We start from the raw sequence: 7,500 nt of genomic DNA, 5'->3' as shown, positions 1-7,500 counted from the left end.
CACATATATAGAGACGCGTTTTATATGATCCGTACACCCAGGGATCAATTTCATTTACCTGTGTGGCTGTTTTCCTTTCATCTTTGTGTACACGTTTACTGGGTTTGTGTACACTGACGTACACGTATATTATTTATATGTATTTATGATAAAAGTGGTCTGATCAAGTCTTTCCTTGAGAGATTTCCCCCTATAAAACAATAATGGTTGTATTTACGCTAGTGATAAAGATTATGCTGATAATAGTGATAATGAGATTTGTAACATGACAGTGATGATGATGATGATGATGATGATATAATACTACTATTACTACAACTACTACTACTACTACTACTACTACTACTACTACTACTACTACTAAAAATAATAAAAATAGTATAAAAAGTAAATAATAAGAAGAAGAATAAAAAGAATAATACTTATAAGAATAATAATAACAAAAATAGTAATAATAAGATAATAATAATTATTATTATAAGTAATTACTTATTATAGGTAATTATTATAAGTAATAATAAGAAGAAGAATAAAAAGAATAATACTACTAATAGTAATTATAATAATAATAGCATTAATAATAGTAATGATAATAATAAGAATAATAATAGTAATGAAGATAATGATAATGATAATAATGACAATAATAATAATAATAATAATAATAATAATAACAAAAATAATAATAATAATGATAATAGCGACGATTTTTGGTATCAACTGATTCCTCTCCCCTTTTCAGTACACATTTATGCAGGAACTATTATTATTATTATTATTATTATTATTATTATTATTATTATTATTGTTATTATTATTATTGTTATTATTATTATTATTATTATTATTGTTATTTTATTATTATTGTTATCGATACTACCATCATCATCATCATCATCATCATTATTATTTTTGTTATTATTATTACTATTATCATTATTATTTTAATAATGATAATTGTTATGATAATAATCATAATAATAATAATAATAATAATAATTATTATTATTATTATTATTATTATTATTATCATTATTATTATTATTATTATTATTACTATTATTATTATTATTATTATTATTATTATTATTATTATTATTATTATTATTATTATAATTATTATTATTATTATCATTATTATTATTACCATTATTATTATTATCATTATTATTATTGTTATTATTATTATTATTATTATTTTTATTATTATTATTATTATTATCATTATTATTGCTCTTTTGTAGAAAAGGTATGAATGAGAATGAATATCTTCACAATACAAGAAATGTATTTGACCGATTGGATGATTTGAATCCAAGGTCACGGCAACAATTATGCGAGCAACAAATAGGTCACAGTCAGGTATTTTGTCAGCTCACGCCTGATATATATTTTCTATGTAATTTCTCTGATGTATGTATTTCTGACGAAGACGCAATCGAAACCGGTCAAATACATCTCTTGTATTGTGAAGATATTCATTCTCATTCATACCTTTTCTACATTTGTCACTATGAATACGGTTCATTATTGCTCTTATTATGATTAGTAGTAGTAGTAGTAGTAATATCATTACTATCATCATCATCAATATTATTGTTGTTAACATTATTATTATCATTATCATTATTATTATTGTTATTATAATAATTAACAATATTATGTTTTATTTTCCTCATTGTTATTATTATCGATATCATTATTATCATTGTTTTTATCATCAGCACTATTATTATCATAATTATTATTATTACCATTATTATTATTATTGTTATTATTATTATTGTCATCATTATCATTATTATTATTTATATCATTATTAGTATCATCATCATTACCATCATTATTGTGATTATTACTATTGTTCTTATCAATATCACTATTATCATCATTATTACTATTAATAATAACAATAATGATAATAATAATAATAATAATAATAATAATAATAGTGATGTTAATGATAATAATAACAATAACAACAATATCATTATTACTGTTTTCCTAATTATTGTTGTTGTTGTTGTCTTGTTGTTGCTGTTGTTATTACTGTTATTTTGACTAATTTCATTATCATTATTATTATCATCATCTAAATAATGATCATTCTCATTACTTTTATCATCCTTGTTCTTGATATTATTCTCATCATTATTACATGAGAAAAGAAACGTTACTCATCAATCAAAATTATGAATGACAATATAAATCAAAAACTGTAAAAGAAAAAAAAAACGTCAGCCAGTCTCATGAAGCCACTTACCAAGAAAAAAAAAAAAAAAAAAAAAAAACTTTTCATCACATCCACTAACAGTAATTACGTCTTTATACCATGAAACGCATCCCTGCAAGTAACTCACGACCTTATAACGCAGTATCATGGAGTCGAAAATAGAGCGTGCTTGCCTTTGTTTATCTCGGCTGTTATTCGCACCGTGGTTGGCGAGCTCTCGACCGCTGTGCGAATAACCCGAGATCCCAAGCGAAGGTGAGGCGGGTACGTGAGTTTTCTCTTTAGGGAGGCTCTCTCTCTCTCTCTCTCTCTCTCTCTCTCTCTCTCTCTCTCTCTCTCTCTCTCTCTCTCTCTCTCTCTCTCTCTCTCTCTCTCTCTCTTTCTCCTCGAATTCTTCTTTCGTTTCTTTTTCTTCGTATTTTTCTCCTCTTCTTCCTCCTCCTCCTCCCCCTCCTCCTCCTCCTCCTCCTCCTCCTCCTCCTCCTCCTCCTCCTCCTCCTCCTCCACCTCCTCCTCCTCCTCCTCCTCCTCCTCCTCCTCCTCCTCCTCCTCCTCCTCATCCACCTCCACCTCCACCTCCACCTCCACCTCCACCTCCACCTCCACCTCCTCCTCCTCGTCCTCCCCCTTATACGAGTGTGGGCGTGATTCTGATGATGAAGGAGACGATGATATTCGTAGACTGAGCCGCTTCAGAGCCTGATGATCTTATGATGAAGAATAATCTGCCATTGGTAAAATCCGCGTGTTTTGTGGGATAAGTGAGGAGCGAGGGAGGGTCCTGCGCCTGTGTTTTCGTCCCAGGCGGAGGTTAGTCGGGTACATGATTTTTTTTTCTTTAAGGAGTCTTGAGTATGGATAACTTCGCTCTCTCTCTCTCTTTCTCTCTCTTCTTTTCTCTCTCTTTTTATTCCTTCTTTCTTTCTTTCTTTCTTTCTTTCCCTCTCTCTCTCTCTCTCTCTATCTATCTATCTATCTATCTATCTATCTCCCTCTCCCTCTCTCCCTCTCTCTCCCTTTCATGAAGTGTTTGATCGATGTAATTAAAGAGTCTGTTTCTGCTTTCAGTGCAAAATACATTCTTTGGTTATATGATAGTGAGAGACATATCGTAATTAGGACGTTATCTACATTCTGGCAGTTTATATTTTCGATAACAGGAAACTTTTCTCGTGGTCTTACTTGTGTTTCCCCTTTGAAAATAGATAAAATAAATAAAAAGGTTATTCGAATATACAAGTAAATGCGAACAGAGATAAAGTATGAATAAAGTAAACATAGATTTATACGTAGACAACTATACTTTTCATTTGTCGGGAACATTTCTTTGCGACATAAAAAGGTAGAGATAATAAACAGATAGATAAAAACTATAGCAATATTTCCCTCCTTCTGTCTGTCCCAAATCGTGCAAGGGGAGGAAGTTGCTAACCTCATTATTACGTAAAAGGGCTCGCGGACATGCCAAACTTCTGGGGATTAAAAGTTATAATGTATATCTCACATCCGTACTCGGCAAAGGTTATACAGGAATGTATAAAAAAAATACACATTTCTCGTCTAGATAATGAATGAATAAAGAACGTAAATAAATAGACAAAAGGCTAAATGGCTGAGGGGAATTTAAAAAATCTAAAAAAATATTCTTATTTTTCAACAAATTTCACTTGAATAATTTCCCGTCTGCTTGATGTGAAATGGTCAGAGAAATATTATTGATAAATGACATATTTCAGCGCTTTTAGTACTTGTTTGACCAAATAGTGTGTGCTGTGTGGTGCAGCGATCTCGTCTAGCAATCGTGCTGACCCGCGTTCAAATCCCTCGCCGCCAGTGGATGGAAACCCCGGCCATTCCTTGCTCACAGGGGATATTTTAGAAGCAAAAATGAAACAGACAGCATATCACACCAAGAATATCCATTGTAACAAATGGAATAATACTAAATTATTATTAATTATTATTACTAATATATCAGCCGTAAGGTGAACCGAATGTCTCGGACCTGACTGCAAAGTAAAATAACAATAATGATAATATTGAAGTTATTAATGGTTTTCGTAATGCTGATGATAACCATATAGCCAACACTTGCTGCATTATAGTGACTATACCAACAACAGTGTTCTAATGACGATTACATCGGTATCATCAGTACGATAATAACAATGGTAATAATACAAGTAATGATAGTAAAAATGAACATTAAAAGTAACATAACATTCATATTCTACAATGAAAACAAAGGGTAATTCTGTCTGATAAAATTTCGTTACGTATTGCACTCCGAGAATAACAGGTGTTCCCGTTCTGTTACAAGCATCGTGATAAGACAGGGAAAAATGACATGGAAATAATTGTTATAATATTTCGGTGGATGTTATTAGCTTGGTTTTGCTTGGTGCGTTTTCTTTTATTTACTTTTTTTCGATTTATTTTTCTTACTTGTGACACCATTTTCCCTGTTTTTTCTCTATCTCACTTTTTCATTTTTTCCCATTCTCTTATTCTCATATTTCTTTTTTTCTTTCTTTCTTTCTTTCTCATTCCAACTCCTTCGTACGTTATCATATTCTTCTCTTCCCCCTTATTATCTTCTCTCTCTCTCCCTTTTTCTCTCCTCTTTCTCCCTTCCTTCCTTCCTTCCTCTTTCCCCTTTTCCTTCTCCTTTTCCATCTTAATGTCTCCTCCTTTCTTCCCCTTCTTCTTTCCTTCTCTCTGTCTCCCTCTTTATCTCTCCTTTTCTCTTCCTCCCTCTGCCATTTTATTCATATTTTCTTCTCTTCCTTCCATTTTCCCTCTTTATCTCTCCTTCCTCTTCCTGTCTCTCTTCCTTCTATCCTTCTTCTTCTGTCATTTATTCATACTTTCTTCTCCTCTCTCTCATTTTCCTCTTCTCTTTATCGCTCTCTCCTCTTTCTTCTTCTTCTCCCGACTTAATTTTCCTTCTTTCTCCCCTTTCTCTCTTCCTACTCCCTTCCTACTACTCTTCAGACTTTCTCCCCTTCCCTTCCCATTTCTCTCTTCTTACTTCCCCTCCTCCCCATTCCTCTCCTTCGTTACTTCTTCCTTCCGTTCGTTTGATCTCCTTTCCCCCTCACTTTCCTCTATAACCTGGATATCTTATTTTTATCTTTCCCTCTCTCTACTAACTCCCCTCCCCTCCCCTTCACTCTTCTAATTTCCGTTACAATTCGCTAACTTATTTTTAAAAGCCATTTTCCTGTCTTTGTTATCGTCATCTGTAAATTTCTTTTTCTTCTTCTTTTCTCTTTCTCTCTCTCTCTCTCTTTCAACAACTTCTCAAATATTTTCGTTACTTGGCACGTGGGGAAAAGGCCCCCGGGGAGTTTGTTTTTAAAACACGCCCTACTTTTCTTTTTTCTTTTTCTGTACAGATAATTTCGGCGTGTTTTTTTTTCATTTTCATTTGTTTTCTTATTTGTGTCTTTATTCTCTCTCTCTCTTTCTCTCTCTCTCTCTCTCTCTCTCTCTCTCTCTCTTCTCTTTTCTCTCTCTCTTCTCGGCTTTCCCCTCTTCTTCTCTCTCTCTCTCTTTTCTCGTCCTTCTCCTCTCTCTCTCTCTCCCTCCCTCCCCTCCCTCTCTCTTTCTGTCTCTGTCTCTCTCTCTCCCTCTCTCTCTTTATATATATAATTATATTATTATATATAATTATTATAATATATATAATTTAATTTTATATATATTATATATATAATATAAAATATATATATATATATATATTATTTTCTTCTCCTCTTCTCTCTCTCTCTCTCTCTCTCCTCTCTCTCTCCTCTTTTATATAATATATTATATATATATATTTTATATATATATATATTATAAATTAATCCTTCTCTCTCCTCTCCTCTTTCACTCTCCCTCTCTCTCTTTTTTTCTCTCTCTTTCTTTCTCTCTCTCTTTCTCTCTTCTTTTTCTCTCCTTTTCTCTCCCTCTTTCTCCCCTCTTTCTCTCTCTCTCCTCGTCTCTCACTCCCTTCTCTCTCTCTCCCTCTCTTATTCCCTTTTCTCTTTCCTCTCTCTCTCTCTCTCTCTCTCTCTCTCTCCCCTCTCTCCCTTCTCTCCTCTCTCTCTCTCGTCTTTCTCTCCTCTTTCCACCCCTTTTCCTCCCTCTCCTCTCCTCTCTTTTTCTCTCCCCCCCCCCCTCTCTCTCTTTTTCCTCTCTCCTCCTCCTCTCTCTCTCTTTCTCTCTCTTTTTCTTTTTCCCTCTCTCTCTCTCTCTCTCTCTCTCTCTCTCTTTTCCCCCCTCCTTTTCCTCTCTTTTCTCCTCCTCTCTCTCTTCTCTTCTCTCTCTCCTCCTCTCTCTTTTCTCTCCCCTCTCTCTCTCTCTCTCTCTCTCTCTCTCTCTCTCCCCTTTTCTTCTCTCTTTCTCTCTCTCATTCTCTCTCTCATTCTCCATCCCTCTCTCTCTCTCTCTCTCTCTCTCTCTATCTATCTATCTCTCTCCCTCCCGTTTCTTTTTTTTCTTTGCTATTTAAGCTATAGCGTTTTTTTCTTTTTTTTCTCGCTTCTTTTTATACAAAGAAACTAAAAGACATCTATAACGAAATAACATTCGGAGTAAAAAAGTGTTCAGGATTAGAAGCGGTGGCGGAAATGATAACATATTGTGAAAACATTTCCCAAAGCCGTTAGGATTTATGACAAATCTGTTAACAACTTATTAAATACAGGCAAAACAGCCAGGTATACACCCCTCCTCTCTCTCTCACGACACCAAAACCACAAACACACACAAACACATAAAAAACCACCACACCCCAAAACACACCACATACACACACACACACACGCGCGCGCGGGGCGCGCGCGCACACTCTGTCTCAATTTAATTCTGTCGATAAGAGAGGTGTTATAATTCTTTAGGAAAATAAGAAAATGCATTAGTAGTGACAAGAGATATAATAATAATAAAAAAAAATAATAAATGAGATATAACATTATGATAATGAAAAGATATAATTGATACTACTGCTACTACTACTACTACTACTAATAATAATAATAATAATAATAATAATAATAACAATAATAAAAATAGTAATAATAATAATAATGATAATGATGATAATAATATAATAATGATAACAATAAAAATGGTAATAATAATGATAATAAAAAAATTGTTATGATTATTATTCTCATTATTACTGTTGATATTATAATTATGATTATTATCATTTTTATCATTATTACTGCTATCATTATTATCGTTATTCTTATTATTATCATTACTGTTATTTTTTT

This window comes from Penaeus monodon, chromosome 38, assembly GCF_015228065.2.
Source record: "Penaeus monodon isolate SGIC_2016 chromosome 38, NSTDA_Pmon_1, whole genome shotgun sequence".
Classification (NCBI taxonomy): domain Eukaryota; kingdom Metazoa; phylum Arthropoda; class Malacostraca; order Decapoda; family Penaeidae; genus Penaeus; species Penaeus monodon.
This window is presented reverse-complemented; position numbering follows the sequence as displayed.